Source organism: Theropithecus gelada, chromosome 7a (genome assembly GCF_003255815.1).
Source record: "Theropithecus gelada isolate Dixy chromosome 7a, Tgel_1.0, whole genome shotgun sequence".
Classification (NCBI taxonomy): Eukaryota; Metazoa; Chordata; class Mammalia; order Primates; family Cercopithecidae; genus Theropithecus; species Theropithecus gelada.
This window is the reverse complement of record NC_037674.1, coordinates 26605530-26632625: the sequence shown is the minus strand read 5'-3', so window position 1 is coordinate 26632625 and position 27096 is coordinate 26605530. Positions and strand designations below refer to the sequence as shown.

Here is a 27096-nt window from a genome sequence, read left to right as displayed (position 1 = left end):
CGAGCAGCTGCCATGCTCTGTCCTCTTTCCCCTTCTCCTCTATCTTCTCTCTCCAACCCTCTTTCCACCACAGTGCCACACAGTGACCTATCTCCATCACTGGCCTATTTCAGTGTTGCCCACTTTAAGGCCTAGCTCAGAGCCCCCATCCTCATCCAGCCTTGCCTTCCTAGGCCAGCCCCAAGCACTGTGAGCTCTACAAGCTGCAGGGGCTCTGTGGTTATACACCTGGGTTTTGGAATCAGACCTGACCTTGAAACTGTTTTTTAACTGCATGATTTTAGATACTCAAGTTCTTGAAAGCGATTGTAATTGTATCTATTTCATAGGGTTATGGAGCTTTAATGAGAAAATACATGTAAAGCACTTGTTGTATAATAAATGTTCAACACAGGTTGGTATTGTTGGATATGGGCCGTATGAACCGGCTAAGACTTACAGTGTGTGCCTTGTGCTGTTAGTTGATATCTTAGTTCTTCTGTGCCTTATGCTGTTAATTGACATCTTAGTGCTCCCACATCCTATTTCTTCAGTTGGGTTACAGTATTCTTAAGGCAGGGACTTATCTTAACTGTGTCCTCTCACAGCATGGACTTGTGCCAAGTAGGAATATTTGATTAATCGATTGACTAATCATACTTTGTAGATGCTTTTTGAGGAACAGAACTTTTGAATGCATGATAAACTTGGGTTCTTATCTGAATACAGTGGCTTTGAGGTTGGTTATATGGAGCCTTTCAGTGTGGATCCCTAAGCCTCCTGAGATTTCTCGAGAGGCAGATATGCCTGCATAGGCTGCCCTGCCTGCTACTTCACAGAATGGGCTGCTACTTTTTACTTATTATTAAAAAAAAAAGTCAGCTATCAATCTGGCCTGTTTTGTTGACACAGGAGGTTCAAGATATAGTGGGGACACAGGGAGATATCTCAATTCCCTTTTTTTGGAGACCAAAGCGGCCAAGAACATTGTGTGCTATCTTTACAATGAGAAGTAGGTTTTCCATTAAAAGGCAGATGCTTCATTTCTAAAAGTTAAATAGAATGGTCCTTAAAAATGATTTCAGCTGGTTAACTTTAGGGCTCTGGAGAATAAAATCAAATTAAAGAATATACCCCAACTTTAGTTCCACAGCATTTCTTCCTGATTGTGAAGTGAATAATTTTTCTGGCCTAGCACTCGGGTATTCTTGTCTTCAGTGATGAGATTGACAGCTACGCTGTGACTTCTGATGGCTTTGCTGCCCCACCACCCTTCCACCCCACTGGTGATTAGGGAGAGAGCCACCCTAAAAGTTGTTACCACATGTACCTTCCACTCAGCCTCTTCTGGTTGTAACTCTCCATTCCTACTGTTAAACCCCAGGAAACCTCACACCACCCAACCAAAGTCAGCAATTCTCCCTTTTTTCTTTCTTTTGTTCTTTCAGGTATTCATTTACTCAGCAAATGGTAATTGGTTGCCTACTATCTGCCAGGAACTGTGCTAGGAGCCAGGCATAGCATGGAGAGCAAAGCCAGGCACCATTCCTGAAGTCCAGAGTGGGGAGACAGATTTACCAAGCAATATTAGACATGAGGGCGCAGTTCTAAATGCGGCCATGAGATAAATCCTCTGGAAGAAAGGAACGCAGTTCCTTGAGATTGTATCACTGAAGAGCCTGTCCTAGAGTTGGATGTGTGGTTCAGGGAAGGCTTCCCTGAGAAAAGGATGCTTGTGTTGGCACCTGAAGCTGAGTTGTAAACTAGGTGAAGGTGGGGGTGAGGAGAGATGCAGAGGGGAGGAACAACATGTTTAAGGCCCTATGGCAGGAGATGGCATGGCTTATTTGAGGAACAATAGGAAGGCAATGTGGTGCTGCATGGAGCATCAGGAGCAAGGAGGAGGGAGTGAAAAGAGACTGTAAGCAAGGCAGGGGCCAGACTCTGTGGGTGGGACGTGCCGTGTAGGGTTGAGGCCTTTACTATAAAAGCAATGGGAAACCAAGGAGGAGTTTTACATGTGTGTGGGATGGGAAGGAGTGGGTAGATGGATGATAGATTTTCATTTTAAAAGATCACCTTTTGTTGCCAAGACTTGCAGTGGCTTCTGTCACTATGGAAACCATGTATGATCTCTGACCTCCACCAGGGCCAACTTTAGCCTTTAAAACCACCTTTCCAAACGAAGTAAGGAAGTGCTAAGTTCTAGAAAATGTCACTTTCTCTTTCATCTGTATGTAAAAAAGTAGTTGAAAAACAGAACCGTGACTAACATTTAGATCATTTAGCCAATCTTGATACTAGTAGGGGTCTTTGTATAATACACAGTGTGTTGTTAGCATTTTCTTGGAAGTTAGCCTTTGGTGCTTCCAGGTAAAAGCACCAAATCTGCTTATCTCTAAGGTTGGGAATAAGAATAGACAATATTGCTTCCCTTGTGAGATTTTAGTCCAAGTCGGGCTGGTAACAACAGATTTCTACCTATCGTATCAGCAGTGTCTTAGAGCTTTGAGTTGCACACTCATTGTTCGACATGGAGCTGTCTGTGTTTGGGAAGGTAATGCCATTTCAAATCCCTGCTTTCCATTGTTTTCTCTCCTTCTTCGCAACAAACATGCCCTCCCACCCCACCCCACTCCACCTTTCTAGTGTAGTGTACCCGATTGTCACAGGTTAGATTCTCTGGAAACGAGTGCTGAGATGGAATTTGGAGTACAAGATGGTTATTAGGGATCAGCACCTATGAAGGAAAGAAGGAGAAGCAGGATTGGGCAGAGGGAGAAATCCAGCACAGTCCAACCCTGTGAAGCCTCAGCCAACCCACTGGGAAGCTCTGGATTTGTATTGCCCATCAGAGTGTCCCGTGTCAGGCCAAAGCGACTGGGCTTTTACACACTTCACTCAGTCACAGGACAGATGTGGGCTGCCCTGGGGCCAGGTGGCTCTCTGCAGCTGAAGCATGCTTTAATCTTTTTTTGTTTGTTTGTTTGTTTTTTTTTTTTTTTTTTTTTTTTTGAGACGGAGTCTCGCTGTGCTCCCAGGCTGGAGTGCAGTGGCGTGATCTCGGCTCACTGCAAGCTCCGCCTCCCGGGTTCACGCCATTCTCCCACCTCAGCCTCCCAAGTAGCTGAGACTACAGGCGCCCGCCACCACGCCCGGCTAGTTTTTTGTATTTTTAGTAGAGACAGGGTTTCACCATGTTAGCCAGGATAGTCTCGATCTCCTGACCTCGTGATCCACTCGCCTCGGCCTCCCAAAGTGCTGGGATTACAGGCTTGAGCCACCGCGCCCGGCCGCATGCTTTAATCTTAATCTCTGCAGCCAGGCGGTCAGTCCTTTCTTGAAAGTGCTGTGCACGTCTACCACATCAACCACCTGAATCTGCCATTCCAACATTAGAAGGCTTTAAATTGTAACCGTGTCAGGCTGTAGAAAGAAATCTTTTCCTTTTTCACCTGGAGTTATGGCCTTTCAATGAATAAAAAAGCGATTGTTTTCAGAACAATGAAAATATAAAGGGAAGCTCTAAGAGTGGATTCTGTGAAATCATGAGAATGGCTCATGAATTTGAAACTGCTAAATCCACAGAAGTAAGTTAAAACTGCAAAGCTCCACTTACGAAACTCGAGTCACTGTTTTTGAAAGGATAAAACAAAGCCTTACATGTGTAGAGCACTTCAGTTTTCACAGCACTTGCTCATGTCATTTGAGTCCCATAATAAGCCTGTGAAGGGGGCAGGGCAGGTTTTATAAGCATTTCACAGATGAGGAAGTCAGGGCTCAGGAGGTTTAAGTAATCTGCCCAAGGTCACATTGTTGAAACCTCATCAGCGTTCACCCACGCCCTGTTTATCAAAAGTAGGAACTTTTTTGGCCCCCATCTCAGGCCACTGAGGAATGCTCAAAATGATGGACAGGAAGTGAAATAGTAGAGCAGGGAGGTGATTCAAAGTGATGGAGTGGAAAAGGGCTCAGACTGGCACTTGGCTCCAAGGCTTAAAAACAAACCTGGAGCAGGTGCTGAATGCTAGAATGTGTAAGCTAGTCAAGAGAGAAAGCCAAGCCTGGTCTAGCAGATTAAGGAGGGTTTTAAGAGAGCAATGATGTAAGAACATGATTTCCTAAAAACCATGTAGGGGAACTGTCATCTCTGCAGTGAATAGGTGCATAGAAGTCCTAAAAAAAAAAAAAAAAAAAAAAAAAAAAGTGAATTTGGGGCCTGGTAGCCTAAGACCTTTCCTTCCTGGGTTGCAAAGGCAGAGTAACAAACTAGAATAGATATGCCTTACCTCTCCAAAGAGACTGGTTGGAAGTGACCAAAAGGGATTCCTGCCAATATCAAGCCTAAAGAAGATGACACCCCATCTGCTGAGCCTGGAGACTCAAGCCAGGGACCAGAGGAGCGGCCCCAGCTAGGGGAAGCTTACCTTTTATTGCCAAGACTTGCAGTGGCTTCTGTCACTATGGAAGCCATGTATGATCTCTGACCTTCACCAGGGCCAACGTTAGCCTTTAAAACCACCTTTCCAAATGAAATAAGGAAGTGCTAAGTTCTAGAAAATGTCACTTTTTAGGTCAAACTGTGGACCCTAAACCCGTGCTACTTTCTTAAAGCTGTGTGAGCAAACACATGGTCTCCAAACCACCCCCGATTCTGTAATCATAAGAGGGCACCAGTATCCGGGCATCAGTGAGTATCCTGGCAGATGGGCCTGGCTGGATGAGGTAAGGGAGTTGTAGAGGTGTGCTGAGCCTATCTCTACTCCTGAGCCTGGGAGATGTGAGAAAACAGGAAGATGAGAGTCTTCCCGCAGTGACTTGATAGGGGATTGATAATCACCATTTGTGGATCTGTCCCTTCTGAGAAGGCACCTCAGCTGCTGGCCCTGAGCCTAGAGAGCAGACAAAAGAAAACATTACCCTCATACCTAAGGGGCATAGCAATGCTCTTAGAAGAGGCTCACGTGAAACCAAGCCACTAGGGAACAGTAACACATTTTAAAATATTAACATTAGGACATAAAAATTCCAGGAGAGCACAAAAAGACTTTTTGCAACCAAATGACAAGATCTGCAGACAAATTCAATAGCTGAAGGAAAGAGAGGTAGTAGTCAATAGGAAGTGTATTTTCCAAGTTAAGAAAGGGCCTCAGTCTGCCTATTGGAAGGTTTTGGCAAGTTATGGGCAGGACAAATGATTCACAGTTTGGGAAATTCCAGAAGTCTAAGGATGAAAAGAAAATCCTACAATCTTCCAGAAAGAAAGTACAAGTGACTTATAGGGGAAGAAGGATCATGGGGGCATCAGCTTTTTCTTCTATGACACCTGAAGTAGGGATGATTGAGGCCAATTGCATGAAGATTACTGAGAGAAAAACACTGCACACAAAGAATCCTGTAGCAAGACCCCACTTCTCTGTCAGGGTCAAGGAAACATAGTTGAGAATATACAAGGAAAAGATTTGTCACCCATATCTTCCATCAGAGAAAAGGGTGTTAAGATCTAACCAAACAATCAACGCATCAGCTTAAAGGCTGCAGGATGGAAGGAGGAAAAGGGAGAAAAAAATTAGTGGTGAGCAAGGAGCCTTACAACACATCATCAGTTAAATTCAGACAGACAATAATAGACAGTTCAGGAATGTGTAACTGCGAAAATAAAAGAGACATATTTCAAGGGAAATGTTAACAATAGCCGGTACAAAAAGTTCTAAAGGAGAAAGAGGGGAAGTGAAGTTTCCACAGGTCTCACATTGGTGTGTGAGAGTGGGAAGTGAAAGCACTCTAAAGGCCTCATGCTGGGGGAGGAGGAACAGCAGGAGAGGAGAGGATCTGGGGAAACAGTTGGACTCTTATGTTGGTATAATGGAATAAAAGAATGAGTTTGACTACCGTGACAAAAATGAGAAGGAGCTGGTAGAATGAAAAACTAGACTAGAGCTCCCAAATTAAGAAGAGAAAGAAAATAATGAATAGCAACTTGATAACTAATTAATACAAAGAACATCAAGGGGGCTTAGATGAGTAATACATATTAAGTAAAATAGAAGAAATAAAATTCAGTGTATTATTAAATGTGAATAGAATTATTCTTAAAAGAGAGACTATTAGATTAAAAGCAGACAGTTATATGCTTTCTTGTTTATATATATATGTATATCTATATACATACACACACAAACACAAGAAAGAAACACATTTAACAAATGTGATAAAGGTTGAGAATAAAAAGTCAAGAAAAAATACCAGGCAAATACAAATAACAAAGCAGGAAAGAATTACTATGTTAATACCCAACAAAATGAAATGTAACGAGCACTGAATAAGACAGAGTTGCTATGTAATGATAAGATAATAATTTTCAAAAAGTCACTAACCAGTATGTGTTAAAAATCAAATGTGAAAACTAGTGAAGCCATGTGTGATTCCAGTACCTTTTTTCTTTACAGACAGCAAGAAATTGCGCCCCCCTGAACTCGCTCCCATTCTATCCAGTTCTACTCCATAAATAACCATTCTGGGTCATACAAATACATATGCACTTGCAAAGACGCAGACAAAAGATGCTAACTACACTTATCTCCTTCTGGGTCAGTATTTACAGATTTGCCCCCATTCCTTATTTCCATGAGGAGAGATTTCTCTAAAATGTCCCATTGTCCTCTTTCCCCTTCTCCCCCTTTGCTTCTCCCCAGAGAGGAGGAATGTCTTGGCTGACTCATCTTCTTCACCTCTCCTCTTTCCTCTGCGTAGCCAGCCTTATCAGCAAGCTGTCATTCTGGTCTACACTCACGTAGTTCCAGCTCTCCAGGGGCAGCCTCTGTGCAGAAAGGCCTCGGGTGTTCAGTGCTGCCTGTGATCAGTGGGTCTGTCTTTCTCATTTTGAAAAATTGTTGCTGAGCATTTAATGTCACCATTTCCAATGTCAGCTTTATCCCTAATAAAGTTGATGTTTTGATCTCCATCTGCCTTGCTCTCATCCTACCACCTGATTGGTTTAGAATTCTGGTGGAGAAAACAGGAACTCAATTCTGGGGGTCTCCTTACAACTCCAAAGCCACCTTATTCTTCCCAAAGTCTACCAGCCATCTTTAATACAGCTATACTCCTCAGCTGCACTTCCTCACCCCTCATTCATTCCCCAAGTCATGGTCATGTAGCTTCTCCTCCCACCAAACATTGAACCCATCCTGCCAACGTCGCTGATGACTTATTTGCAAAATACAATGAAAACTTTTCAGTCTAAAGGTCAATCTTACTTGAACGTCTCTGCAACTTTCAAAGCTCTTCATCACTTCCTCCTCCTTGACTTCCCTTCCTTTCTGAGTTTCTATGACATTACTTTCTCTTGGTTTTCCTCCTACTTCTCTGATTGTTCATTCTCAGCCTCCTTGAACTGTTCTTCACCTTCTGTGCACCTCAACTGCTAGTGTTCTCCAGGGTTGTGCCCTACATCCTAACGCTGTTGACTCTTCCTTGATGATTTTATCCACTGCCAAGGCTTCTGACCACCACATACCCAAACCCTGCCTGCTGCCCAGGCAAGTACCAGTGGTGTGACTCCATGTGTGACGGAAGAAGGTACCATATCATTTTATTTTTTGTTGTTTTATTAATGACAGCAAGATGTTTTCATATTTTACTGATCAGTTGTGCATGTTTGTAGGCATATGTGTATAAATCCTTTCCTCACTTGACATTTCTTATGCTCTTCCCTCCTCCTCTTCCTTTCTGTCCTGCACCTTAGTTTGGGTCCACAACACACCTCAACGATGTCACCGTGCCACTTCTCCAAGTGCACCTTCTACTCCCAGTCTGCTAGTTTGTGAGCCCAGACTCGATTCTTCAGTCCATGTGATATGTTCACACACAGGGCCCTCCATGCCCCACCTCTGCCTACTCTCTCTCTGCCCTGTTTCTCACCATTCTGCCCTTGTGCCTTATGTTCCTTCTTCCAGCTTCCGGGAGGTGCCTTCTCCCTCCCTGCTCTTTGCCACTGTCATGCTCATTTCTTTGCCTGTTTTCCTCTTCTCCCCTTCTCTGACTGGCTGACTTTATTCTTTAAAACACACATCTGGTGTCCCTTCTGGGAAGCCCTTCAGTCCCACCTCCCAGGGAGGGCTAGCTGCCCCAACTGTGCGCTCCCACTGCAATTGTATTTACCCATCCTGGTGTATATCTGGTCATTTCTCAATGGCCTGTTGCTCCCTGTCTGTCTCCCTGCCAGGCTGCGAACTCCTTGGGGATACGCCTGTATCTTGCTCATCTAATACTCCCAGAACCTCATGCATACCTGGCATGTAGTAGATGTTCAACACATTTTTGAATGAGTGAATGTGTGACAGAGGGCAGTGCCCTTACAATTTCTTTTGGAGATCTCCCTTCCTGACCACAGGATTCACTCGCTGAAGGGGAGTGATCAGTTTCATACCAGCAGCACCCTCTGCCCACTGAGAGATGGTTCTCCACTGGGGAACTTTCTTCATCCCTGGTGGTATTTGAAGGGAATTCTCTATACGTGTTTACCTTGTAAAATTTCCCTCTGTCATTGGCCCTGGCCTTGCTGGCCTTCCCATTACACTTCTTGGGGGGCACTACTAATAGCCATGTCTTCGGCTGTTTTTCAAAAGGCCCCTAGCCTTCATATCCAGATAGACACTGAACAGGAGTGGAAATCCTGGGGCAGTCAGCTCTCAGAGGGTGCCTTGTTGGTGTCTCCTGCCCCTCTCTGGTTTGCCATTGCCTGGCTCCTGCTGAGTCTGGAGTGGGGCCCTATGTGTGAAGCAGTAGCCGCCTGTTAGAGTGCTCCAGGTCATCTCAGCATGGACCAAGGGCTGTTATGGCCAAGAGCCTGGCATCCCAGAGTCAGTAATGAGAAGAGAGGAGGCAGGCCGGGGCAAGAACATGGCTCAGACTCGTGTGGGAGTGTATTAGTCAGGGTTTTTCAGAGAAACAGAACCAATAGGGTGTATACAGAAAGAGATTTATTATAAGGAATTGGCTTATGCAATTATGTAGGCTGACAAATCCCAAGATCTGTAGGGTAAGTTGGCAAGCAGGAGACCTACGAGAGTGTGAGTGTAGGCTCGGTCTGAGGACCAGCAGGCTCAAAGCCCAGGAAGAGCCAATGTTTCAGTTTGTATCTGAAGGCAGGAAGAAGCCAACGTCCTAGCTTGAAGCCAGTCAGGCAGCAGCAATTCTCTTACTCGGGGGATGGTAACTTTTTGTCTATTCAGGCCTTCAACTGATTTTTTGAGGCCCACTTGCATTGGGGAGGGCAATCTGCTTTACTGCAACTCATTCCGTTTAAATGTGAATCACATCCAGAAACACCCTCCCCAACACACCCAGAAAAATATTTGACCAAATATCTGGGCATCCTATGACCCAGTCAAGTTGACACATAAAATTAACCATCACAGGGAGCAATAGGGTGATCAGGTAACTCTCAACTCCAGCTGTTGGAAGGCACATTTAACCTACACACACACGTGTGCATACACACACACACACACACACACACCCCTGCCCTGTAACTCAGGATTCCCAGTGAGGGTGGTTCCACCTGTTAAGAGGTGTCTTTGGAAATTTATGGAGGCATTTGTTACTATCACAGTTTGTTATGATGATGAATGTGGATGCCATTAACATTTATTGTCCAATAAATGTCGATGGGGGACGGGTGGGGGGGATGTCAGATGCTCTGTAGTGGTCAGGACCATCCACATCACAAGTGACTGTCCCTTATGACTTTCAAATGTCCCACTTGATGTTTATGTCCATGAAAACCTGTGTATACTTAGGTGGATCTAGCATCCAACCCCATTTTATATATAAACACACAGGAATTTTTTTTTTTTTTTTGCAGTTTTAACATACACTGAATTTTTCAGGAATGCAGCATAGAGTGAAGATGGTACATGTTTGTTCAGGACTTTATGAAGATTGTTCACCATTTTGGAAAATCATGTTATGTATGGCAATGGTGATCACAGTGTTTGAGCCATCCTAAAAACACATGTGAATCTGTGTGCATTTATATCTATTGCATTCATGGCGACTCTACACATAGGTGCAGACATCTAACTACACACTAGGTTTTCCAGTGTAGTCATGTACAAGTTTTTTCAGATACTGAAATGCTTATTTTTCTATAAAATTGCTTTTCTTTCTTTCTTGATTATAACCCAGTGAGTGCATTACATTTTTTTTGATATTATGAATTTTGGGAGAAAATGTTGTGTGTAGGTAGATATATTATCTATGGGTTTCATCTGAGCATAACAAAAGGAGAGTTACAAGTTATGTGGTGTTGGTTTGTTTGTTTTCATTGGTTTGATTTTTCTGAGACGGAGTCTTATGTTATAAGAAGGGACACTGATGTGGCAGAGAGCCACTATTTCAACTGAACTAGTGCCTGTGAAGAACACACATCTGTCTGTTGGGCTGAGCCTGGCCCCAAGGGGCCTGTGGACACTGGATCCCGAAGACACTGGATCCTTGATTACGTTATTTTCCACTTTGAGGACACTTCAGAGATTAAGTCCCCAAGCAACTGACTGATAAGTCCTACTCCTCAGTGTCACTGGAATATTTCTGTGTTCTACCAAGGAATGGAAGAATCAAGAGGCTTCACACCTAGCTCCTCCCAGAAGCTTGCAGGCCCTGCCTCCTCCGTGAAGGCCTCCCTGATCAGCTCCACATCGAGGAGCCTCTTTCTCCACTTCTCTGTTCTGCCCACTTGCTGCACCTTAACTTTTTTATCATAAGTTCATTTCTTATGTTCTCAAAATGACTGTAAACTCCTTGAGGGAGGAAATGGATGTGTTCTGTGTCCTAAGGCATTCATTAAGAATGTCAAATGGGCCGGGCATGGCAGCTCACATCTGTAATCCCAGCACTTTGGGAGGCCTAGGTGGGTGGATCACTTGAGGCAAGGAGTTTGAGACTAGCCTGGCCAACATGGTGAAACACCATCTCTACTAAAAATACAAAAATTAGCTGAGTGTGGTGTGTGCCTCAGGAGGCTGAGGCAGAAGAATCGCTTGAACCCCAGAGGCAGAGGTTGCAGTGAGCTGAGATCATGCCACTGCATGACAGAGCAAGATTCTGTCTCAAAGGGAAAAAAAAAGAAAAAAAAAAAAGAATGTCAAATGAATTAGTGAATGGATGGATGAATGAATGCATGCATGCATGCATGATTTGGGGGATGAGAACATTAGATGGCGCTACTAATTTAATCCCAGTGTCTGTGGAAATCAAACACAGGAAACTGCTTTGTGCTTTCTACCAGCCAGCTCACCAACTGAGCCCCTAATGGTGCCTTAGGCTTTACTCAGGAGTTTAATTAAGCCCTGGCGCTTGATTCTGAAAGAAATGGAGAACAGTGATGAACACAGACAGGAGAGATCTGGGCAGTAACCAGCCTGGCATATGGCGCCGTGGATCACCCACTGGCCTTAGGCCTGGACTAAGTCCTAGGTAACTTTACTTCTAAATGTTACTCGTGTTTATTCTTTCAAGATGCTAGACGATTAAGACCTTTTCTTGACTACCCAAAACCAAAAAATACGGGCTGCATTTGGATCATTACTGGTGTAGGCAGAGTCATTGGAGATGTAGTGGGAGTAGGAGTTCTGGGTTTGGATGCAAAAGACTGAGCTTGACCCCAGACTTTCCCCACAACTAGAGGTATGGCCATGGGCAAGCTAGTTCATATTTCCAGGTTTAAACCTATGGTTCAATGAAATGCAGTAAACAACGATTCAGAGGAATTACACAGTGATGTGTTTATAATAGATACAACATGAAGTTAAAAATACTTGTACTTTCAGGCCTCTCATTGCCCTGGCCCCTTCCAAAGCCCTGTGTCGCATTTTGTTAGACGGTATCACTATCCTAAACCTGGGTCTCATATTAATTTCTTCCAGGTTCAAAATTCTATGTTTCTGGCCAATGAATTTGAAAAAGAACATTTTCTGTTATACAACTGCATTCTATTCCATAACTTGTCATTTTTTATTTTCAAGGACACCGCTGTGTCATATATACATTGTTCCTTTCTTTAGGTACTTAGCATGATTTTGGACAAATCTGATACAGAAAATTGGAAGTCTAGATCCCTGGGATTTACTAGTATAATGCTTAAAGTTGAGCCACATTCTCAACTTTATCGTAGTTGAAAATTCTACAGCAAGAATTCTTTAACTGTAAGGTCTATGTTGGGTTACTATGAGTTTTGTTCTAGTCTCATTTCCATTGTTCAGGAGTTCTGGACATCTGATGCTGCCCATGCAATTCTCTTCCTTTCTTTTTCTAGAAGAGCTTCGCCTCTGGCCACTTGGAAGCTGGGCCGTGGGAGGTCCAGGGGTAAACTATGCATTGAGCTGACAGTGCTCAGTAAGACAAATCTTTACTCTGTGACAATCTGGTTTGGACACCTACCCTAATCAAACTGGGAACATCTGGGGAGGACTCAGGAGTTATCTTAATTATAGACACCTCTGACTTATAGTGATTCAACTTGTGATTTTTCAATTTTATAATGGTGTGACGTTCACTTTTAGTAGAAACTGTACTTCGAGTACCCATACAACCATTCTGTTTCTCACTTTCCGTACAATATTCAATAAATTATATGAGCTATTCAACACTTTATTATAAAATGGGCTTTGTGTTAAATGATTTTGCCTAATTGTGCACTAATGTAAGTGTTCTGAGCACATTTAAGGTAGGCTGGGCTAAGCTATGATGTTTGGTAGGTTAGGTGGACTCAATGCAACCCCCCCCTTTTTTTGAGAGGGAGTCTGGCTCTGTCACTAGGCTGGAGTGCAGTGGCGCCGTCTCGGTTCACTGCAACCTCTGACTCCTGGGTTCAAGCTATCCTCCTGCCTCAGGCTCCCAAGTAGCTGGGATTACAGGCATGCGCCACCACGCCTGGCTAATTTTTGTATTTTTAGTAAAGATGGGGTTTCACCATGTTGGCCAGGATGGTCTTGATCTCCTGACCTCGTGATCCGCCTGCCTCAGCCTCCCAAAGTGCTGAGATTACAGGCATGAGCCATGGCGCCCAGCCTGCACTTTCAATTTACAATATTTCCAACGTACAATGGACACATAGGGATGAGCACAGTGGTAAGTTGAGGGGCACCTGTACTTGTTGGATAACTATGAGGCTCAATCCCCATGGTTAGTGTTGTACTCTGCTAGCCCAAGAGGCTAGAACAGAGAAAGTGGATGGCAGGGGAGGCGAATATCTATGGACTGCAAGTCCTTACAATGGGCTCTTTCTTCCCAGACTTCTCAGTCCTCACCACCCCTACACCCTGCCAGCAAAGAACACCCACAGGACATCTGTCTTCAGCTTGCTGTTCAGATCCACTATAAGGGCTTCACCCTGTAGCAACTTGGCTTGGACACTAACCCTAGGCAAACAGGCAATGTTTTTTGAGATAGGGTCTCTTGCTTGTTGTCCAAGCTGGCCTCAGCCTCCAGGGCTCAAGTAATCCTCTGGCCTCCCAAGCAGCTGGGACTGCAAGCACATAACTGTGTGCCCTAAACTTGTAAATTTTGTCTGGTTCAGGAATTCTCTTAATTATTTTGTTTTTCTTGTAACTGGTATTTTGTTCCCTTTGTGAGGAGGGGAAAGGAAGTGTTTTCTTTCTTTATCCTGTTTTGTCATTTTCACCAAAAATGAGGTTACAAATCTACTTCTGACTTTAATTTGTAACAAACCCCAGAATTTTGTTATTGTTTTGCCTCTGACTTTTGTTTTCCCAACGACTTTTGTTTTCCCAACATAAAATCCCTTCCACCTCAGATTTATAACCCCTAGGGTCCCTAGAACTCTAAAAATTCCAGATCAGTGGACAGCTTAAAGGGTTTCCTGTTAACATTTACTCTACCTGTCTGAAATTTGCATCTTCCATTGCTCTTTCTCACTTAATTTTAATTTGTATGTGTGTGTTTGTTAGTTGGACTTAAATAGACATTTCATTTTTAACCAGTTTTAAAGTTGCCTTTTATTTTTGGCTCATAATTATGTTTTAGTTTATATTATTTTATTGCCATTTCATTCTCAACCAGCCAGGAGCTGGCCTGGATTAGAAGAACTGGGTTCTAACCTACCCCTCATTGGTCTGTTACATTGTCACACAGGGTGCATTACTTAATTCATCAGACTGGGGCTCAGTCAATGTGATGGCCCCTCTCTTTACGATGTTCTAGTAGCCTATAAATTGGCTTTGTTTTATTCACTCTGATTTCTATGTTAGCATCTTTGGAAAAATTCCTAAACTTATTTGGGAACAAAGTGTTACTATGTGAGGCTAATGGTAACTAGAAATAACTATAATAATTCCCAAGAAGTTATGACTTTATAAAATATTCATCTTTGGCAATGACCAGAAATGTCTACCTTTACATAAATAAGTGTGTCCACTCTTTTTGGGGCTGGCGGGGAGTCTTCTGACTGGCCTTCATGTGTGGGAATAGCCCCATTCCAAGTGCTGCTTGATTGTAAAATTGGACCAAGCCTGTCGTCACACTGCCCAGTCTTTGGGTGGGGGGAGCTGAGAGATTCTGTGAATATTGTCAGAAGGGACACGTTTTTGGATAGGGGAAAAAAAAAGAAGCAAGATCCCCAGGTCCCCTGATTTTAGCCGTGACGTAGAAAAGCTCCACACAGACCCTCCTCCCTTCCGCCCTGGCACAGAGTCCCGTTGTCCTTTCATAGGCGGTGTCAGAAACCCTGTGGTGAAATTCAGCTTGTGGATTCCAGAAATTTGGAGTGTTCTTGGGGGGAAAAATCCACACACACAAAGCAACATTTGGAAATCCCTGTGGTGAGTTGGGAGGTGGGGACGGGATGCAGTGTGGGAAGGCTGGAAGGGAAAGCGCCGGTGTACATCCCTCCCTCTTCTCTCCAGGGCTCTGAGTGTCAGGGCTGAGATGAAGATGACACCCTGGCAGAGGAGGAGGCAGGGTACTGGGGGCGGGGCATGGACATTGAGGTCTGTGCTGAGCTTTACAGTTTGCAAGCACTTTCACGTTATCTTGTGGGGGTAGATCAGTGGCTCCATAGCCATTTTATAGGCATAGACATAGAATTTTACGGTGGTTAAATAAATTTCCTAAGACCACATGGTTGAAAAAAGAAAAAGTAGAGACACACCCAAATCCAAAAATTTTGTGCTGGAAGGTTTTCATGCCATAAAACATTTCCATCTCCGTTTATCATTGATCCCACAAGTTCTACTACTTAACTTTAATTTCTTCGGAAGCTTAATTGACTTTTTCCTTCTATAGGACATCTGCAGTTAAATTCTTCAGGAAGTATTATGCCTGAGTGTGGCTACTCCCTACCTGAGAGCAGCTTCCTATAAGGAGGAGCTTCTCAGCAGGCAAGGAGAGAGACAGCTGGAGAAAGGCCAGGCATGGCGAGCAATTGTGGGCCACCCAAGGGCCTGGACTCTCAGGGTGTGATAACATGGTGGTAGGGGTTTGGGAAGAGGCCCAGAGACAGCGGCCCTGGAGGCCACTGCAAGGGAAAACAGGAAGGTCAAGTTCCTTCTTCAAACCAAACCAACTAAGCCCTGTCCAGGGCCCTTCCTCTGGCTCCAGCATTCATTTGGTGCAGAAGAAAACACTGAATTCCTTGGAGCCATTATTGAGGCTTGAAAGTTTGGAAGCTCTATGTTAAGCAGCATTTTAGGGACAGTTCAGCCAGAAGTGGATGTATTCCCTACAGACATAAAATTCTAGAAACTGCATTGTTTCCTAATGGGATCACTGGTTATGGACTCATGGAGCTGAAAAAGTCTCCACAGTGGGAGAGAAACTGAGAGGTGCCGAATCCGGCTGGTGAGACCCAGCACAGTAGGGGCTGGCTCAGTGCCACCAGTGAGTTAGTGTCCCCTAAGGTTGTTACAGTCAAATGCACTTGCAAAGTCATAGTGGGGAAGCGGGGAGTGGGGGTGATGCAAGGATAGAGAGCATTGTGTCAAGCATCAGATTATGACAAGGGCTCTTCCTAAAAATTAAGAATGTGATGACTGAAAGGGGCCTAGGATATATTTGGAGGTGGTACTGGCATTTGAGTATTTCTAGTTTGCTTTTATTATCTGGATGATGAACAGTAACAGCAGCATCAGCAACAAACTCTTACATAAAATTTATCTCTAAATGCCAAAGCAGTTTGTTTCTCTAAATATAGCATACAAAAAGAGAGAGGCATTTACATAAAGTGACTCACTATTAATTGTCACTTGCGCTTCCCAATCAGGTAAGGGTTGCACGGTTCAAGCGAAAGCCTCCGCTGGCTGCTTGTTCTCTGCTCAGCTCTTGGGCACAGACACCTGCCCTGCCTTGTGATAAGGACGCCTTCCTCTGATAAAGGCAGAAATCTCCATACTCACTGAAAGCTCCTTTCCATGTACAGGGAGGCAGGCAGGGGTGCGCAGGTTTCCACTCAGCCTATTTCAAGCCCAGCCTAAGCAGCCCCTTTGCCTGTGGAACCAGGTCTGACCCCTGGCCCGTGGCGGGAAGGCCACACCAGATGCAGATGTGGGACGGGAGCTGTAGCTCCATCTTTTCATTCTCTTGCAGAAGGGGATGAGTGTGGTGCTCCCTGGCTTAGCAGCTGCTCTCAGGAATTTTATTTATCATGTTTTTTTTTTTCCTAAACAGCATTTCTTTCCATTTAGTTCACAGGATGTTGATGGGTTTCTCTTCCTTTTGGGGCCCCTCCCTGTCGATGAGAGTCCAGGCCTCCCCCTTCCCAGCGTAGTCCAGCCTGCCTGGATATTCTTTCATGGGCCTCTGGGGCCAGAGGATGAGTCCCTAGTGCTGTCCATCTGCTCTGTGAATGTCTGTTCAGTTCAGTACACGTTCACTGAAGAGCCGCCCTGGGAGGATCCAGATTAGGCCTGGAGAATATAGCAATGGAAATGTTTGATACCTGACTTCATGGAGCCTGTAGACCAATGAGGAACACAAGTGGGACCTTAAAAATCACCTACAAGACAGAGAGAGATATGATCAAGTTAGAAGGTCTTTTCTTAAAGAACTCAGAGATAATCTACCCCTAGATATGCAGACGAAATTAGAGCCAAAGGGGGTGGATGAACTGGTTTGAGGACTCTAAGGATGGCACAAGTGATTTCAAATCGAAAGATGGGGAAGGAGCTCCTGGAGAAGGTGGCAACTGGGCAGGGCATCATGAGGGAAATTGGATTGTGGCAGAGGGAGAAGAGTGAGCAGAGGCTGGGAAGGAAAGTGTGGTGGGCTCCCTCCGCCAACGGTAGGCAGTCATGGCAGGTCTAGGGGCATGGTGGGTGGATGGGGAAAGGTGCTCACAGGGTCCATCAGTGATGATTGTGAAGAGCCTGAATTCCATGTGCAATGGAGAGGCACTGGTGGGTCACAGATGACTTCTATGGGGGGCTTGGCCAGCAGTGTGCAGGGTGGTTGGGAAGAACAGGTCTAGTTCAAAGGCTATAGCTTGGATGTGGGCAAGAGACAGCAAGGTCCTGGAGTAAGCTGGCTGGAGTAGGGAGACAGGAATGGGTTGAAGGCACAGGGAAGAGAGAACCCACCCATTGGGTTCCAGCTGCACTGTACAGGCCACGAGCCGCAGGTGGCTCTCGAGCACTGGAGTGTGGCTGGTCTGAATTGAGATGTGCTCTAAGGATAAGACACACACTAGGTTTTGAAGGCTTGATGTGAAGAATGTACAATTCTCAATCATTTTAAAAATATTGATTACATGATGAAATAATTTCATTAGAATATACTGGGTTGAATTAAATATATTATTAAGATTAATTTCACCTGTTTCTCTTTTTAATCTGTGTGTTACACAATCTAAGATTACTTACATGGCTCACATTCTATCTCCATGGACAGCACTGGGTTAGAGGGGAAGATAATAAGGCAAAGTTTTGGGGACAGGAGAAACAGGGCTGAGAGGAGGACCTGAGAAGTGGGGTTAAGGAAAGAGGAGAGATGATGCAGATTTGGTATCTTCCCAGATTGAGGCAGCTTTGGGGCCTCTTGGGGCCACAGGAGCTTAAGAAGTTGCCGGTGTCTTTACATGGAGCACCTGGAATGTCCCTGTGGCCTCCCCAGTCACCTGGCACCTAACCATGTGCTGTTTTTTTTTTTTTTTTTTTGAGACAGAGTCTCACTCTGTCGCCCAGGCTGGAGTGCAGTGGCGCGATCTTGGCTCACTGCAATCTCTGCCTCCCAGGTTCATGCCATTCTACTGCCTCAGTCTCCCAAGCAGCTGGGACTATGGGCACCCGCCACCACGCCTGGCTAATTTTTTGTATTTTTAGTAGAGACGGGGTTTCACCGTGTTAGCCAGGATGGTCTCGATCTCTTGACCTCGGGATTCACCCGCCTCAGCCTCCCAAAGTGCTGGGATTACAGGTGTGAGCCACTGCGCCCAGCCCCATGTGCTGTTTTGTGCTTGACTGTTGCTTACCTGTGTCTCTGAGTCCTTGCCTCAGCCAGATGAAAAGCCTTCTCAGGGCAATGCCATTGTATCCTGTCTGTTCTATCCAGTGCTTACTTCACCCAGGCCTGGGGGTAGCAGGAGCTCCCTGGAACTTGGCAAACATCCTTATATTGGGAGGAGCTTGGCTGGTTTTCCTTGATCTCCCTCTTCCCAGTGTGTGGCTCTTGACAACTGATTGGACCCCAGATTTAAGGTAAGACTGTATGATGTGATGCTCACAGTATGCACATGATGCAGCTGTGAGCAGGGATGGGAGCCGAGGATGGTGCCTGGGCACAGAGGGGAAGAGCATTGGATGGGGAGATCTGAGCTGGAAGGTCAGCTCCTCAAGGGTCTACTCATTGGAGTCTTCACATCTGTGAAAAGAGGGGATGATATCTACCTCCTAGTGTTGTAGGAACTAAGAGTTAATATACGTTAACAAAGGATGGCTGGCATTCAAGTGTTGCTCTGTAACCCACAAAAGGTGTTCACATCCATGAGCTCATCTGAACTTCACAGTAGGGCAGGCATTATTACAATTTCCACTGACAGACAAGAAACCTGAGGTTCAGAGAATACAAATGACCTGATAGAGATCACCTGACTATTAAGGTAGAGCTGGGTCTGGAGCCCAGCCTGACTTCTGCCACTGTCTTTTGTTGTCCACTTAAAAGAGCAGCTTGCACACGTGCAGGGTTACATAGGGTTCAAAGGCCTGTCATGCCCATTAACTGCTTATTCTTCCTAGAAGGATGCATAAGCCTAAAGTTTTGCTATATATGAAGACATGATTTTCATGAGATTCCTGCAGCCAATGAAGAAGCAAGCCTTCAGTAATCATGTGGATCCAATGGTTTAACTGTCACCTGTGGGTGACGGGTGATGGATTATGAGGATTAGATAAGAGCTATTTGTAAGAATGTCTACAAGGTACAGTGACAGGCTCTGGTCAGATATTTTCATCATGCTACAGTGCATGAAAGTGTTTGTAAGAATTTCATCATGCTACAGTGCATCTGTATCTAACAGGATCTGCTTATATCTTCAGAAAACTTTGTCATAAATTTAAATTACTTAAAGTGTCTGATCTTCAGATACTTTAGTGCATTTGAGAATGGGAATGTTGATTACAGTATGTATAGGGAAATAGATGAATATTCCATTAATAACTATTAAAATCTGCTAAAGCTTAGGTCAAGCTGAATATATTTAGTTATAATAAAATTGGGTGAACACATTCCAACTTCAGCCTGATTTAGGGAAAGGGTGTAGGGGTGAGACACTTAGGCGGAGCCTGAAAAGGAATGGTGAGAGTTTGGCCAATGGGAAGGGAGGCTGTGCCAGACAGGAATCATGTGGGCTGATGACAACTGAGGGCAAACTGCTTGTCCCCTCATAGTTGTGCAATGAATGCAGAGGGGCTGAGGTTCATCTGTCGCCTTCAGCTCTGCAGGCTACATCTCAGGGTGTTTCCTGTGAAAGTTCCAGAAGAAAGCTGTATGGTCAGCTTGGGGAAATATGTGGTTCATGCTGGAACGCTGGACATACCACATTATTGGAAAGATGCACATTGAATGACTGACAAAATGAAACTCAACTTTCCAAATGCTGGTAATGAGAGAAGATTCTGTTCTAACGACCAGTTGTTTCCTGAAAGAATGTCAGCTCGATTCATAATTAATGCATTCTAACCATGACAGCCACAGTCAGGACACACAAAACAAAGTGTCCTTGATCCCAGGAAACAGCCCTCTGGAATCTGTGAACTCTAGAAACTAGATTGGGAAAACTCTGACACCCCTGCCCCATGACCAACCAAGACTAAGAGTCCCAGGAAGATTGAGGTCACAGAAGGCGGGGGCCTGCCCCCTGTCCAGGAGATCCCTGATCCATGTGGGGTCATGGGCAGGGCATGAGTGATGTGATTGCTGGAGGGGAAACTGGCTCCTGGCTCCAGGTAGAACGTGACCAGCTGGAACCTGACAGGAGGTCCCTGGCACTGGTCAGCCCATCAAATCAGGTAAGTTCTTGGAGTCTGAGTAGGGACAGGAGACTGTTCTATGCTTTGGCAGGGATCAGGAAGATGTTAGAATGTGGTTGATGGAACTTGTCTTTGGAGTTGAACAAACATGGCTTTGCATCTCCACTTTGCTATCAACTGAGTGGCTTTGAGTAGGTGGCTTCATTTCTTAGATACTCAGTTTCTGCATCTTCACCTATAAAATAAATATATTTTTAATTTTTTAGACTGCTGAGGGCAGTAAATTAGACTATGTACATAAAGCACCCAGCACTGTGCTAGACACATTGATTCCTATTCCATAGTGGGATAGCACCACAGCTGTGATAGCCTTGTGAGGGGAGCTACACAGGAGGCCCATGGAGTGGGCTCTGAGTTAAGGATAGGTCCAGATCCTAGACTTGTAGCAACCCCCAAAACCCCCTCTTGAACCTGTTGGGGTGTGATGGGGGTGGGGAGATATAGTTCTGTTCTCTGGCTGTGTCAAAGTGTGACACCTTTATTCCTACTCTGTCTGCCCCAGATTCTCTCAAAGAGCACAAAATTGAAGGATAGCACTGGACCAAGGGTCAGGAGAATTGAGATGGGCTCTGCCACTCCCTGGCTGGGTGACCTTGGACAAGTCCTTCAACCTATTGAGGTCTGGGCTTCTTCATTTGTACATTGGAACAAGATTATCTGCTCTGTCACAGGATGAACTCCAGCCTCATTAGCCTGGCATTCAAGAGCCTTCCATCATACTCCCTCACCACATCTCTTCATGCCCACATTGTTCTGCCATATCAAACTCTTCTGGGCACTTCTTTCACCCCTAGACAGAATGTTCTTGCATTCTGTGTAGGGGTGAATGCTCTTGCCCAAGTCTCTGTGTATCTAAAGCCCATATACATTTGCATCCCCTGCAGCATCTAGCACAGGGGCTTGCATAAAGCAGATCATTGTTTTCTCAGTTAGGATTAGGTTTGGGACAGGAAAACAAACACAATAGTTATTTAGCAAGTTAGAAGTGATTTTTCTCTTGCCAGGTGCGGTGGCTTATGCCTGTAATCCCAGCACTTTGGGAGGCTGAGGCGGGCGGATCACGTGGTCAGGAGATCGAGACCATCCTGGCTAACATGGTGAAGCCCCGTCTCTACTAAAAATACAAAAAAAAAAAAAATTAGCCGGGCGTGGTGGCAGGCACCTGTAGTCCCAGCTACTCGGGAGGCTGAGGCAGGAGAATGTCATGAACCCAGGAGGCAGAGCTTGCAGCGAGCTGAGATCGTGCCACTGCACTCCAGCCTGGGTGACAAAGCGAGACTCTGTCTCAAAAAAAAAAAAAAAAAAAAGAAAAGAAAAGAAAAGAAAAAGTGATTATGCCAAAGGATCCTAAAAGGAGGATAGCCCAGGACTGGGAAGGTAGCTCCTTTTGTTGGGGACCCATGCTCCCTCTGTCTTGCCACACCAGCACTCTTGGCACCTTACCCCATAGTCCCATATGGCTGCCTGGGTTTCAGACATCTTATTCTCATTCAGCCAGCAGAAGATGAAGAGGGCAAAGCATGTATTCTCTTCCTTGAGGGAGGCTTCCTAAATGCTGCACATGACACTTCTGCTTATAACTTTTTGGCTACAATTTAGTCACATGGTCATATCTAGCTGCAAGAGAGGCTGGGGAATATAGTTTTTAACTGCACATATTGCCCTTCCTTCCTTCTTTCTCTCTTTTTCTTTTTTTTGAGACAGGGGTCTCCCTATGTTGCCCAGGCTGCTCTCCAACTCCTGGGCTCAGGCAATGTACCCACTTTGGCCTTCCAAAGAGTTGGGATTACAGGGGTGAGCCACCATGCCTGGCCATATTGCCATTTCTAATAAAATTGATAGGGGTGGCTGGGAGAACAGATATTGGCAACCCATACAGTTGCCTCTGCCGCAGTTACTGAAAGCATAAAAAATATAAAAACTCACTAAGAAGTTTAAAGTCTTATCTAATACATGAGATTATTATTACAAAACACTTCACTCATTTTAGGTAAGTTAATTGTCCTGACTTTTAGGTTGAAAACAGCCCAATTTTTCTTCACCTCTAGTAGAAATATGGTGACATATTTTTTCTTTTTTCTTTTTTGTAGAGGCAGAGTCTCGCTATGTTGCCCAGGCTGGTCTTAAACGCCTGGCTCAAGCAATTCTCCTTAGACTCCCAAAGTGCTGGGATTACAGACATGAGCCACCATGCTCAGCCAACATACTTTTTTCATAGAATAATAATTCAGAGTTGTAAGTGAAGATAAATTATTGGTTCTTCCCCTTGCCTTACCACATTTTGCTACTGAGGAAACTGAACTCCAGTGAGGCTAAGTGATGTGCCTATGATGGCACAGCTGAATGGCGAAGGAACCAGAACTGGAACTTGAGTTCCTGGACTCCATCAGGGCTGTTTCCTCGATGAGCAGCCCATTCGGGTTCTGCTAACTGTCACTCGGAGGCCTTGAATTCCATGCATCTCCTAACCCTGCATGAGGGCCCTGCTCTGCCAGCACCCCTGGAGGCAGATCCAGGTCACCGTGTTGTCAGCCACATTCCTGCCAGTAAGTAGTTCAAAATCTTTCCATCTGAAGAGAGGGAAACATGAAGAAATAGAGGAGCATGCTATTAAAATAACAAGGCTTTTTTGCTAAGAGCAAACAATCACTTCCTTTCCTTGGCACCCAGAATCTGCAGGGCCCTGAATTAGGCACCGAAGGGAGATCCAGGGAAGCAAGAGGAATGGTCACTGCCCTTGAGGGCCTGGATGTATAGGTTCATTCTACTTTTCATCCATTTATTCAAGAATTATTTATTGAGCCTCTACTAGCAGCAGACACTGAGCCTGGCACTGGGTTTAGAGCAAGAACCATGTAACTGGGTATACAACAGTAAACTGTGCAGATATGGTTCTTGCTCTAAAATTGCTTTTAGTCTAGTGAGGGATAGAGGCAAGTAAACAGGCAACTACAAAATGGAATGAAGATTGCTGTGATGGGAAGATTGCAGTGATGGAATGAAGATTGCAGTGATGCAATTACAAAATGGAATGAAGATTGCAGTGATTACTTTGGGTGTAGACTGGGATGGCGTGGCAAGTCCGAGTGGGTGAGATATCATTACAGCGGAGACCTGAAGACTGAGTATGTGTAAGCTAAGCATGCGCCGAGAGGGGTGTGGCAAGTGGGAAGGAAGTGTATTCCTCGTGGAGAGAATGTGCAGGAGCACGCATAACCTTCTGACCAGACTGCGGCAGGCCTGGGTGATGGTGGTGGTAAAGGTGGGGAATGTTGAGAAACACCAGAAAGGTAGGCAGGGGCCCGTAAGTGAAGGACTTTGAAAGCCTGTTGGAGAGTTTCTGTGTTATCTCAAGGCCAGTGAGATAAAGGACTTGAAGCAGCAGATTTGTATGTTAGAGTCCTCTGGCCTCAGGATATAGAGTAGATGAAAGCAAGCAGGACTGGATTCAGAGAGGTCAATTAGGAGCTGTTGCTGGGATGGTGGCTTGAACCAGGAAACAGCCCAGAGAGGTGCAGAGAGGTTGAGGAATTTGAGACTACTTTAAGAGCTACAACCAACAGGTTTGGTGACTGGGTTGGAAGTAGGAAATGAGGAAAATGGAGGAAACCAACATTTATGAAGAAACAAAGACAGAGGATAACAAACAAAAACAATAGCCTTACTCCGGGAAGAAAATGGCGGCATGACCATGTATTTTGAGCAAGGAAAAATCGCTGTGGGCTACAGAGGTTTTGAAGGACTTTCTGGAAGAGTTAGAATTGGAGCTGGTCTCAGATATGGGTAGGATTTTGGTGGGTAGAGAGGACATTCCAGGCTAAACAATGATGCAAGTTAGAGTTCTAAGGCAGAACAGTGTGTGATTTGTTTAGCATGATTTGGTCATGGTTTTCTTGGGAGACTCCCAAAGAGCTGATTCTCCAGGGGGTGCTACTAAAACTCTTATTGAAAGGAGGGATTACAGAGATGAATTTCATCACTCTCCCAGAATGGCACAGAGCTCTTCATGGACCCCCGGGCCACCTGTGTAGGAACCTTAAGGGGTCAGTGGATCACTAAACAGCCCAGCCTGCCTGAGACCCTCATAGACAGTGGCTTCCACCACGACAAAGACAAAAAGTCCCTCTTTCTCAAAATCAATACTTTCATTCTCATAGGCCTCCTGCTGTGGTCCAGTCCCCATATTGAGAGCTGCCATCCCAGGGTGTTGCTTCACTACTTCTAGGCTCCGGCAGAGTCCTGCCTCGCAGGCTGCACTGGTGAGTGAGGCCTGCAAACCCATCAGGGAGACTACGTGAATCCAAGGCCATGGAAGACTTAGGTTTGGTACTCCCGCTGCTCCTTCCTGGCTGTGTAACCCTAGAATAATTATTCAACCTCTCAAAACCGAGACTCAGAGAAGTTGGGTATTCTAGGGTCACACAGCCAGGAAGCAGCAGAGGGAGTACCCAAACCTAAGTCTGTCTGACAGCAAAGCCTGTTCTCTCCATCTGTCCAGGTTCCTAAGCCAGGTGAGGGTTGAACCTCCTTTCTTGAATCAAGGTTCCAATTCCTAGGTAGGAAAGCACAGTGAGTCAGGGAAATATTTATACTGAGACCACACACCACAGCCCTTTCCCAACCTGCTCTTGTGTGATCCTTTTGAGGTTTTTCGTTTGTTTGTTTTGAGATAGAGTCTCACTCTGTCGCCCAGGCTGGAGTGCAGTGGTATGATGTTGGCTCACTGCAACCTCTGCCTCCTGGGTTCAAGTGATTCTCCTGCCTCAGTCTCCTGAGTAACTGGGATTATAGGTACCCGCCACCATGCCTAGCTAATTTTTGTATTTTTAGTAGAGACAGGATTTCACCATGTTGGCCAGGCTGGTCTTGAACTCCTGACCTCAAGTGATCACCCCGCCTCAGCCTCCCAAAGTGCTGGGATTACAGGCGTGAGCCACTGTGCCTGGCCTTGAGTTTTTTATAGACGGGAAAACTGAGGTCCAGACATGAGCAAGGGCTCCACATGCTACCTCTCTATTTTCTCAGCCCCTTCTGCAGGCTCCATGCCATAAGAACATGGCTCCTAAGGTTCAGGCCTATAGCCCCAGTTTAAGTGGTGCCTCCACTCTGCTCTCCCCAACCCCAGCCTCCTATTTGAAGGCCAAGACTACTCAGCTTTGATTCAGGTTAAATGAGTCATCAAGGGTAAAACAAAGAAGAGAATAAAACAAAGAAGAAAATAAAACAAAGAAGAGAAGGCCTATTCCCTTGCAGATGAAATGAACCCACCCACCTTTTGACATCTTTTTGTTCTGGAATGATGACAGCATGCAATGACTCAGAATCATCACACTCACAGAGACTTTGTATTTTTTCTTGAAAATGAAGAGACAATATGCCAAAAAATGAGCTGAAAATGGCTCATGAAGGGAGGGGAGAATGACCTCCAGCACACCAGGGCAGAGTGGGGGCCACATGAAGGTGCAAGAGTGGGAGGGAATCGCAACGCCTTGGCAGAGAGGAGAGCAAGTGGGGGCCAAGCCGCAAAGCTCTTCAAGGCCAATCAATGGTGAAACCTGAAGGAGTCCCATCCATCCCCAAGTCTGCTTGAGTTAAAGCCCTGCACCCTCACAAGCAGCTGGAGGGAGGGGAGGAAAGATATTTTCAAAAGAGCCATCGTATGTGGGGTGTGGGAATGAAAAACTTGCTGTGTCTAACACCAGAGAGCCTCTCCAAGCCAAGCCATCTGCCTCAGGGCAAAGGAGGGAATGGAAGTGGGACAGAAGAGTTTTGGAGCCAGCTCTCAGCACTGTACTTCTGTCTGGAGAAATGAGCTGAGAAGATCTGAATCTTCTCCAGCCTGTTCTGCAAATGTGAGACAATCAGCCCCTGGCCCAATGACTGGTGCTCACAGCGTGGCTCGGGCATTACCCAGGACTCTGGTTCTTGGTGATGGGAAAGAGGACAAATTTGGAAGCCAGACAAGCTAGGGCTGGATGGTCTGGAGGAAAACGTCCACTTCTCTCAAACTGTTTCTTCTGAGGAAACAGATGATTGCAACCTCAGAGGCTGGGAGGATGAAATGATGTAAGGCATGGGAGCTGCTCTGTAAACTGTAAAATGCTATGCAAACGGTGCTTGTTAACATGTTTACACATGTGGGTGAGTTAACAGTCTGACAGACTGGATGCCAAACTCAGAGTCCAAGGCAATAGGGGCATTATATTCTGTGCCTTAGCATCTGGAAAACATGATGAAATTGGAAATGCATTTATTGAAATTGAAAAGTTTTCTACAGAGCTTCCTGTCCTTTCCAATGCATTCCAGGCTTCCCATGGTGCTTGCAGGGCTCCTCCGGAAGCTGCTGGGAAAGCTGACTTCCATTCCGGTTGCTATGAAACTCCATTTTTGGTTCTGTTTTGTAACCATCTTCATTTCAGTCACTTGCACCATTATAAGGATTGAAAGACTCTTGGAAGAAAAGTAGTTTTTTGTTTCATAGCATTAGGGTTTGATACATAATATCATTTTTGAACAGAAAAAGTTCACATAGGAGTTGATAAAGGGTGGTATTTTAGAGCTGAAGGGACTTAGAAGA

The 27096-nt window shown here is 45.2% G+C and overlaps 1 protein-coding gene across 1 annotated transcript in view; it reads left to right on the top strand.

Annotated features, from left to right (window-relative positions):
- LOC112627390 (aromatase) overlaps positions 1 to 27096 on the top strand; it is a 128939-nt gene that overhangs the window by 823 nt on the left and 101020 nt on the right. The window contains exon 2 of the mRNA XM_025389574.1: positions 14714 to 14822. The gene's annotated coding sequence lies outside the window, so the exon portion shown is untranslated. The remainder of the gene's footprint in view (positions 1 to 14713; positions 14823 to 27096) is intronic.